This window comes from Canis lupus, chromosome 15 (assembly GCF_011100685.1).
Source record: "Canis lupus familiaris isolate Mischka breed German Shepherd chromosome 15, alternate assembly UU_Cfam_GSD_1.0, whole genome shotgun sequence".
NCBI lineage: Eukaryota > Metazoa > Chordata > Mammalia > Carnivora > Canidae > Canis > Canis lupus.
In genome coordinates, this window is record NC_049236.1 from 32751410 (window position 1) to 32760576 (window position 9167).

A 9167-nucleotide genomic window follows, 5' to 3' on the forward strand; every position below is an offset into this window, starting at 1 on the left:
AAACTTGTCCGGAAAAGGGTTTCATAATTCATCATGCATACCACTCTGCTTGGCGCCAAGAACAGTGGCCTGATCCAAGTGCATACTCTTGGACATTCACGGTTGACTAAAGGGACCAGATTTTTGATAAACTAATGTAGGACAAAGGGGAAGAGCCTGCTTAGCATAGTCCCTGTGGCTGGGACAGAGAAGGGAGTGAGGCTTTGGTAAGTGGAGGGCTCCCCAGGATGAGTGTCCCAAGAGACAGAAGTGTGAGTGCTGGCTGAGCAAGGTTACAAGGGAGCAAGGGAGGGTGTGCGGAAGGGCTGAGGAGAGGCATAGAAGGTTGAGAGAGGGGAGGACAGGAAGAAGGGAAAAGGAGAGCCTGGTGAGAGAGCAAATGTTCCAGGACAGATCATTTTGGAAAACACAGTGCCTGCCAGCCAGCCCAGGAAGTTCATGTTGAGGGCCATCCTCAATCTAGGGCATCCATTAACCTTGGCTTTGACAAGGCTAGGGAAGGGGTAAGGGAAGAGATGGAAATGATAGATACACAGGGCCTACATCATGCTAATGTTCTCTGAAAGTGCCAATTTGTCTACAGAGGTAAAATATTCTGAAAAGTTTCCCATTTCTACTGTGTTCATAATGATTTCAGCAGTGAGCCATCTGAATTCAAAATTAAGATTTACTTTGTTTGAAATGTTTCACCTTAGAAAGATGGAGCAGAATCATAAGAAAGGAATATGTTTAACTATTGTTGTTAAATCTAAGTATTCAGTCAGCCTTCTTCTCCTGCTGAATATTCAAATTGGAGAGCCACAGAGGACAAAGAGAAAAATAAATGCATTTCTGATTAGAAAATGCAAATTAATGCCTGCATTCTGCCTAAATTCCTCCAATATATCCTTTTAGTTGTTTTCTTTCATTACCACCTAGCTAGGAAACTAATGTCATTTTTTTGTCAGTAGGTGAGTGGGAGTCTCTTTGGAAATTACCTTATTTTAAAAAATTGTACTGATAATTAAAGAAATGCAAAGTAAAGCTATAGAATAACAATTTACCTATAAAAATGGTAAAGATTCAAAACACAGATCATTCCCTGGGTTGGTATAGCTGTGAAAAACAAAAGCACCATACAATCTTGAGGGCCTTATTAATTGACATAAAAGTTTGGAAAGAAAAAATTTAGAGGGACACCTGGGTGGCTCAGCAGTTGAGCGTCTGTCTTTGGCTCAGGGTGTGATCCTGGAGCTCCAGGATCAAGTCCCGCATCGGGCTCCTGCAGGGAGCCTGCTTCTCCCTCTGACTCTCTCTCTATGTCTCTCATGAATAAATAAATAAATCTTAAAAAAAAATTAGTAATTTACCTACACTCTAAATCCTTTTGTCCCAAGAATTTTCCATCATTGGATCTACTCCACAGGGATAGTTGCCCAACCGGTCAAAGATGTTCACTATTGAATATTTCTTAGGTGTAAAGAACTGGAAATGATTAAAATATCTATTGTGAGAGAACTGATTTGTGAGGTTATGGCACATCCTTTCAACAAAATCCTAAATAGTCATTAAAGGAACAAGCTACATTTACATAGTTTGGCATATATCATGGTATCTTACAACCTTTGACTATATTAGATGGGGGAGGGAAGCAGCATAATAATATGATGATACTTAACTTATTTTTAAAAACACAAAATGGGTAAGTTTCATGAATATTTTATAGGATTGTTATCCAAAGCCAATATCTGGAAGAATTCATAATAAAATGTAAGCAGTGGCTACTTCTAGAAAGGGGCAGGTTTTGTTTCTCTTCTTACCTCACTATATCATTTTCTCCTTTTTTACAGGGTTGTATTCTTGCATAACTCAAAAAATGTCAATGTATTTTTTCAGATATTTTATTTAGCTTTCTTTTTTCAGGAAAATCCTAGGATTTACAGATTCCCCCAAGGTAGTATCATATCCGAATAGCATAAGGTTTATCATTCAGCTCTGATCTTGCCACTTTCTCTTAGTGATTGTTTTTTTTTTTTACTCCGGGTTCCCAAGAGTCCCTAGAATCCAAAACATCCTCTCAATTCAGCCCCCCCATCCCTGCTTCTTTCCTTCACTACAGGTCCCTTTACCAGCATCACATACAAGCTTCAGGGACTTATACAGAAACAGGGTGAAATTCCTGTCCTCACTTCCAAATTCTCACCAATGGCAAAACCCTACAAACGTCATCTCCAATGGTAAAGGGTGAAGATCTACCATTCCATGAAAAACACTGTTGGAATCTTAAAATAGTAGAATCAGAAGGTTAAAATCCAGTTAGGTGGTTCTCAACCTCTTCTACACAACAGAATAGCCCAAGGAGGTTAGAAAGCATAAACATGCTTGGGCTGTCCTCAGACCCACAGAAACCAAGTCTATTTTGGATACATAGCAACAACTGAGGCCCTTATCTAACCCTTATCAGAAAGATAAGGACACTGAGTAGCAGAGAGGATGAATGACTTGCCAAAGGTCGTCTGCACGCAGGTTAGATGATGTGTTATTGACAAGATTTTAATTGCTTATGTAGGATGCATGGTAATAAATAACCTAGAGGGTGAAATTAAGCACAAACTTGTTATTAAAATTTTAAAAAGCAAGGTTATTCTTCGATTCTAAGACATATATTGCTTAAAAAATAGCATTATTGATGACACTTGCTCATGTCGGTCCAACATTTAAAAAAATAGATCTCATGCTGCCTTCATAGTAAGTACATAATTTCTCAGAACACTGTGTCTTGAAGAATTTAATTGCCTTAATTGCTTGCATCATAACTCATCAGCCCCATCAAATGGATTGATAGGAAGGCTCAACAGCAGATTTAAATGTCTTAATAAAAGGACATTATAAAAACCTATCTCTGGTTATGGTGCAGCATAAATTAGGTCAGGAAGGAATTTTTAAAATCATCCCCTTGTGTTTAAATCCAGGAAACCACCAAAAATGTATTAAATTCCCACAGGGATTTATACACAAGACTTTAAGTTTTGAATTGTTCTGCAAACAAATTCCAGGACATTCCTAAGTATTATGAATATTTTTAAGAACCTATTTTCCATTCAGAAATGATATCTGTATCTCAACCTTTTAATCAATGAAGAATTTGAATTCACACTGCTAAGGTAAAGACATCCCTCCCCATCACCCATATATACATCATTGTTGCACAGCTAAAAAAAAAATCACAATTGTTCAGCTTTCCCTTTTTTTTTTTTTTAATTTTTATTTATTTATGATAGTCACACAGAGAGAGAGAGAGAGAGGCAGAGACACAGGCAGAGGAAGAAGCAGGCTCCATGCACCGGGAGCCCAATGTGGGACTCGATCCCGGGTCTCCAGGATCACGCCCTGGGCCAAAGGCAAGCACTAAACCACTGTGCCACCCAGGGATCCCTCAGCTTTCCCTTTAAAGGAGTCTGAGAGGGATCCCTGGGTGGTGCAGCACTTTGGCGCCTGCCTTTGGCCCAGGGCGCGATCCTGGAGACCCAGGATCGGGTCCCACGTCAGGCTCCCAGTGCATGGAGCTTGCTTCTCCCTCTGCCTATGTCTCTACCTCTCTCTCTCTCTCTCTCTCTCTCTCTCTCTCTCTCTGTGACTATCATAAATAAATAAAAATTAAAAAAAAAAAAAAAAAAAAAAGGAGTCTGAGAGCCAGAAGCTGCTATTGACTGTTTTCAGGCAAAATTCTACAACTTCCCCTGGAGTAGTCCCAGCTTCAAAATCCCAGATATCTGCTCCATGAAGCCTTTGCCATTGGCACACTCCTAGCTAACTAATGGGAAAAGTATAGAATTAAGAGGAAAGACTCTAACCCTAGTTCCTTGGGCTATATCTTCCATCAAATACGTCCTTGGGATGCCTAGGTGGCTCAGTTCTTGGTTTTGGCTCAGGTCATGCCCTCAGTTCCAGTCCTGGGATCAAGCCCTGGGTTGGGCTCCATGCTCAGAGCAGAGTCTACCTGAGATTCTCTCTCCCTCTTCCAGTGCCAAATAAACTAATAAATTCTTTAAAAAAATGTCCTTAATCCAAACATAGCTTGAGCTAGGACTAAGGGCCATAACACACGAAAGAATGAAAACTTCATGACACAAGCAAAGCACAATTAGATGTACATAGAGATCTGAAAGTCAGTCTCTAGTTAGTGCCTTAATGAATATGAATCAGCCATTCTAAAAGTACAGGAAATACCTTCATCTGCTGGTGCCTCTTGTTTTTTCAGAGAAAAGACTGGTCCTAATGAAATTTCCAAAATCCTCCATGAACAATGTAAATAAAGCTATATTCCATCTTTAAGCAGTAGGTACTTATAGTTTCCCCCTCTTTGAATGGAGAGACTTTAATCACCGCCCTGGAGAATCCATAATCTGGCTGTTATGTTATTTTCAAAATTCACTGTTTTTGTTAATCTTTGTCTTTGTTTACTGTTTTCTCACATGAGGAAATAGTTCATTTTAAAATGAGCTTCTATTGGTATATTTGGGGTGACCTCATTAAGTTTCCCGGACTTTAAATTCTCCATCTTTTATTTTTTCTTTCAATAATATGATAAATCCTGTGGGTCTTTGCCTGAGCTAGGCAATATGACATTTATTTATTGAAAAACATTTTGCAAGAATCACTTTAAAAAGTTTTTAAACTCCTTAATAATATTATCCTAATCCATCATGTTGCTTGCTATTTGCATAGTCATTTCATTGGATAGTTTATGATAAATGGAAGTGAAATGGTTTTCTTACACTGCCATTTTTCACAAGACTCGCTTTCTCACCAGAGAAACAGCATCAGTGATGGTTTCCTCCTGAGACTCCTTCAGTTGGCCCCAACTTTCTGAAGAGATGTGGAGCTGCCTCAGCAGACCACTGATTTTATATACTGGTCTCTGTCTTCCTCTGCTCAGCTGCTCTCACACTGACTGACTCCCTGGAGACTTCTGGGGGAAAAAAGTGGTCATGAGGCCTCACATTCAAGTCTGTGCATCCAAGAGCACAAGTGGGCAAGATTATGTCACACCCAAAGCTTCTAGAGTCACTGGGTTTGTACTTCTGTTACTTTTCCTCAAGTACCTTGTGACTCTAACATGACCTGTCCAAACTTCCCAGAGCATATTCATCAATAGGTCATTATTATTATGGGCTGAATTGTATTCCCTAAAAATTCCTATGTTGAAACCCTAATCCCCAGTATCTCAAAACATGACTGCACTTGGAGATAACATCTTTAAAATTAAGATAAATGAGGTCATGGGGATGGGCCTTAATTCAACATGGCTGGTGTCCTTATGAGAAGATGAGATTAGGACAGACATGGACAGAAGGAAGCCCATTTGAAGGCAGAGATAAGACAGCCATCTACAAGCCAAGGAGATAGGCCTGAGAATAAACCCTGCCAATACCTTGATCTCAGACTTCTAGCTTTCAGAACTGTGAAAAATAAATCCTTATTGTTTAACCTTCTCAGTCTATGATATTTTGTTATGGTAGCTCTAATAAACAATACAACCAATTTTCCCTAATTCAAGTTTGAGCAGCTATAAGAGGCTAATGGGGAAGAGTAGCAAAAAGTAAGACTAGAGAGAAAGGTTAGGCCAAGATCATATTTGGTCTTCAAGTTATGGGACAGAATTAGAATTTTACTCTAAATGAGTTGGTAGGGGGTGGTTATGGAATCCAACAATAAAAAAAGACTTCCACGGTTTTGATAGAGATGTAACAATGCAAGCTAGACATGCAGTGGATTAAAAACAAAATGAGTAGTAAGAACTTGGACTCAGAGAGTATAGGTGATGAAACTATTAATGTTTTCGCTCTAACAACAACCCACATGATGCTAGCTGATGTTTAATATGAGAAACTAAATACAAGTTTAATGTCTTGAACTAATACAACAATTTTGCTTCCTCAGGGGAAGGGGAATAGCAGTAGGCTGACAAATGACTTACATCCATTACCTAAATATGCACGATTCTTTTCTCTAGTAAAGTTGACTACTCATAGAACAAATGATAATTTCTCCACATCTTATATTTAGGATTATCTGAAAATATGTTTTCCCTGAAGACTGATATTTATGGACATGCACTATTTTAATATATAGACATAGAAAGTTAGGAATCAGTAGGTCAGGGTTGGTTTTTGTTTAGTTTTGCCATCAGGTATCAGGTATCCCTAGTCTTATATCCTAGTCAATGATATTTTATAAGTGAAAGCTAAAATTCATATTTGTGCTCTTTTCTCCATATCAAAATTCTCTGTTGATTATTATGTGATTATATGTCATAATAGTGGCCAGAGAGTATCATCTGCTAGCCATGGCAGTCTTGGAAGGTAATACTACATTTTATAGAAAGGAACTTTTATTTCAGCTCACTTAGCTGAGAGTAGTCATTATACAATTGGGATTTCACTTGAAAATTTACAATGATAACCAAAATCAAGTCTCCAAGTTTTCTGAGACATTGTCAGAGTCTACTAAATGCTCACCATTGTTTTTGCTATTTGGTTGGATGGTTGTGGTTTAGACTATAATTTAAAAATTTAGTGAGAGAATATGAAAAATGTTTAGCATAAGGTTGGCTAGACATTCAAAAAATGTATATGAATGACTTGCCAAATAAGTAAATAAATAGAGCAGAAATGTAGCTGGTTATCAAGGAGACTGGAATCATGTATTAGAAAGTTGCCAAGAACTCAAGCTATACCTTTGCTCTGCCTTTATTTCCACTTTATTTTTCTCCTCCATTAACTGGCTTTCTCTGCTGCTCTATTCTCTTGGGTGTCCCAGTGTTCCTGAGTTTAAATCTTCTTAACATATCAGTATGTTATAATTTATAATGTCTTGTTCCCAGTTCCAAATCTCTGGGATGATCTGATTCAGCTTAAATCAAGTATCCACCTAAGATCCAATTGGCCTTGGCCAGGACAGGTTGACACTGGAAAAGCATGGTTCCTGAGTAAATTTCCTAGATAAATGGAGGGCTAGTTCCCACAGAAAAATGAATTGTGAATTGGGTAGATAACCAAAAGGTATCTTCTGACAACTGGGTCAGAGGGCAAGGGATGAGTAGGGAGTGAAACTTTACTGAACGATGAATAACTGAAAGGACATCAGGATAAGATGCAAAGGAAAGATGAGAAATGATGACTTTCAATCAAATGGAAGAAAGATTTGAAGCCAATATCACAAAAGAATAATTCATAATTCAGTGGGTCATCTTTCTGCTCATGGTCCCAAATGAACTCTGATTAAGTTCTGCCAAATACACGTTTCAAATTAATTATATTTTGGAAATCCTATTATATTGAACTCATTAAGTTTTATAAGTAATTTGTTTTCAAAATATTTATACATATAGTATATAGTTACATGAGAATTAGGAAATATGTGAATTCAACCTATGAATATTTTCACATTTGTTACTTCTTATACATTTATAAATCAAGAGCAGCATAAAAACTCACTTCATAATACATTTTTTACTTTCTTCTTTCATCATTGAATGAAGAACACCTTTTTTTTTTTCTTTTTTTTTAATTAGCAAAACTTGAGTTTCTGCTGAAGCAGCTGAGGATCCAAGATGCTCTAGGCTACAAGCTGAAGTCTGGAAAAAATTCAACCTGCTGACTTTTATCCTCTCTTTTGGACAAGATGGCTGTGGGTAATTTGGGCCTCTGGCTATGAAACATGAACCTGTCTATCTGCATTATTAATGGATGCTTGATGGGATGAGCTAACGGTCACTCTGGTTTCTTTGCAAAAAGACCAACAGGAAATTTCTTGAGATGGAAAAAGTCAAACAGACAGAAATATGATGATAATAACTAACACTTATAGATTGCTTATGATGTGCTATGCATTACGTTGAGTGCTTTAAATGGTTTATTTGATTTAATACTTATATTGACCCATGGCATGAATACTATCATCAACCATTTTAAAGGTTAGAAAGTCAAGGCTTGAAGAAGTAACTACTCAAGGTCACAGGAGCTAGGAGTAGGGTGGAACTGAAATTTCATCCCATGTACCATGACTCTAATCATTCTTCTATAGATTTTAACTTATACTTTACTGTGTCCTTCATAGTGAGAATTAAGTTCGAGGCAGACCCAACAGATCATAAGAGCAATGGCCCTAAAATTCCTCTCCTTGAACTAACTCATTCCTAGATTCTTTTAAACATGAGATGTGGAAAAGGACATAGGAAAAATGATGCAGGATACAGATAGAATTAAAACCAGTTCACAAAATCCCCAAAACAAAACAGTGAAAAGGTTTTATGTGTGTCTATTTCCTGGTTAATATTATGCACAAACAGCCTTTAGATATTACTTGCATTTCAGCTGTGTCAATTGTTATAAGCTCTAACACTGGAATTTCTCATTCACAGATAGGGAGAAAAGCAGCAGGGAGAACCTGATAGAGAGTTATGCCAAGACTATAATTAATTCTCTGCAGGAAACACCAAGGAACTATTCCATAAGAAAGGAAGACATTTCTTGACCTCTCTTCCTCTCTTATTCCATAACAGGGGAAGAGTGTTCTAGATAGATTATAAGCCCAGATGGAAATGTGCTTACAACCTCCAGCCACTTTACGGTAAAATCCAGTTATGACTTCCATCCATGGTGAAATCATATTACAACTTCCTTTTGCTTTATTTTGAATAGAAATGGGCATATTTCTCCTTAGTCTGTGTAATAAATATGGATATATAAACAAAAAGATATATAAAAAAATATCCTAAACAAAAAAGGAATTTAGATATTTTTCATACTTTCATCATTCCTAAATGAGACAGGCAGAGATATCTTACAGGTGAGATCTCAGTGAAATTATCATACTTTGTTTAAAATAATGATTATAATTTATTTTTCATCTATTTCTACAAAAAGAAATTAATAAATGGCTATTCCACGAATTTCAGGCCACTTGTTTACTTTCCCAGTGATACACTTCCTTCACAGAAGTTTCCAGATTTGTTCCTACTGTGTGAATAGGAATGAATGGGAGACAGAAACCTTCTCCCAGGGGCACATAAAATATGGGGAAAGGGAAAAAGGGTCAAGGAGATTTTCATGGGAAAGAGCAGATGGTTCGGGTTTTAGTAGTTAAAACCAAAATCTTGGACCACAAATGCTTTTAACTCTATC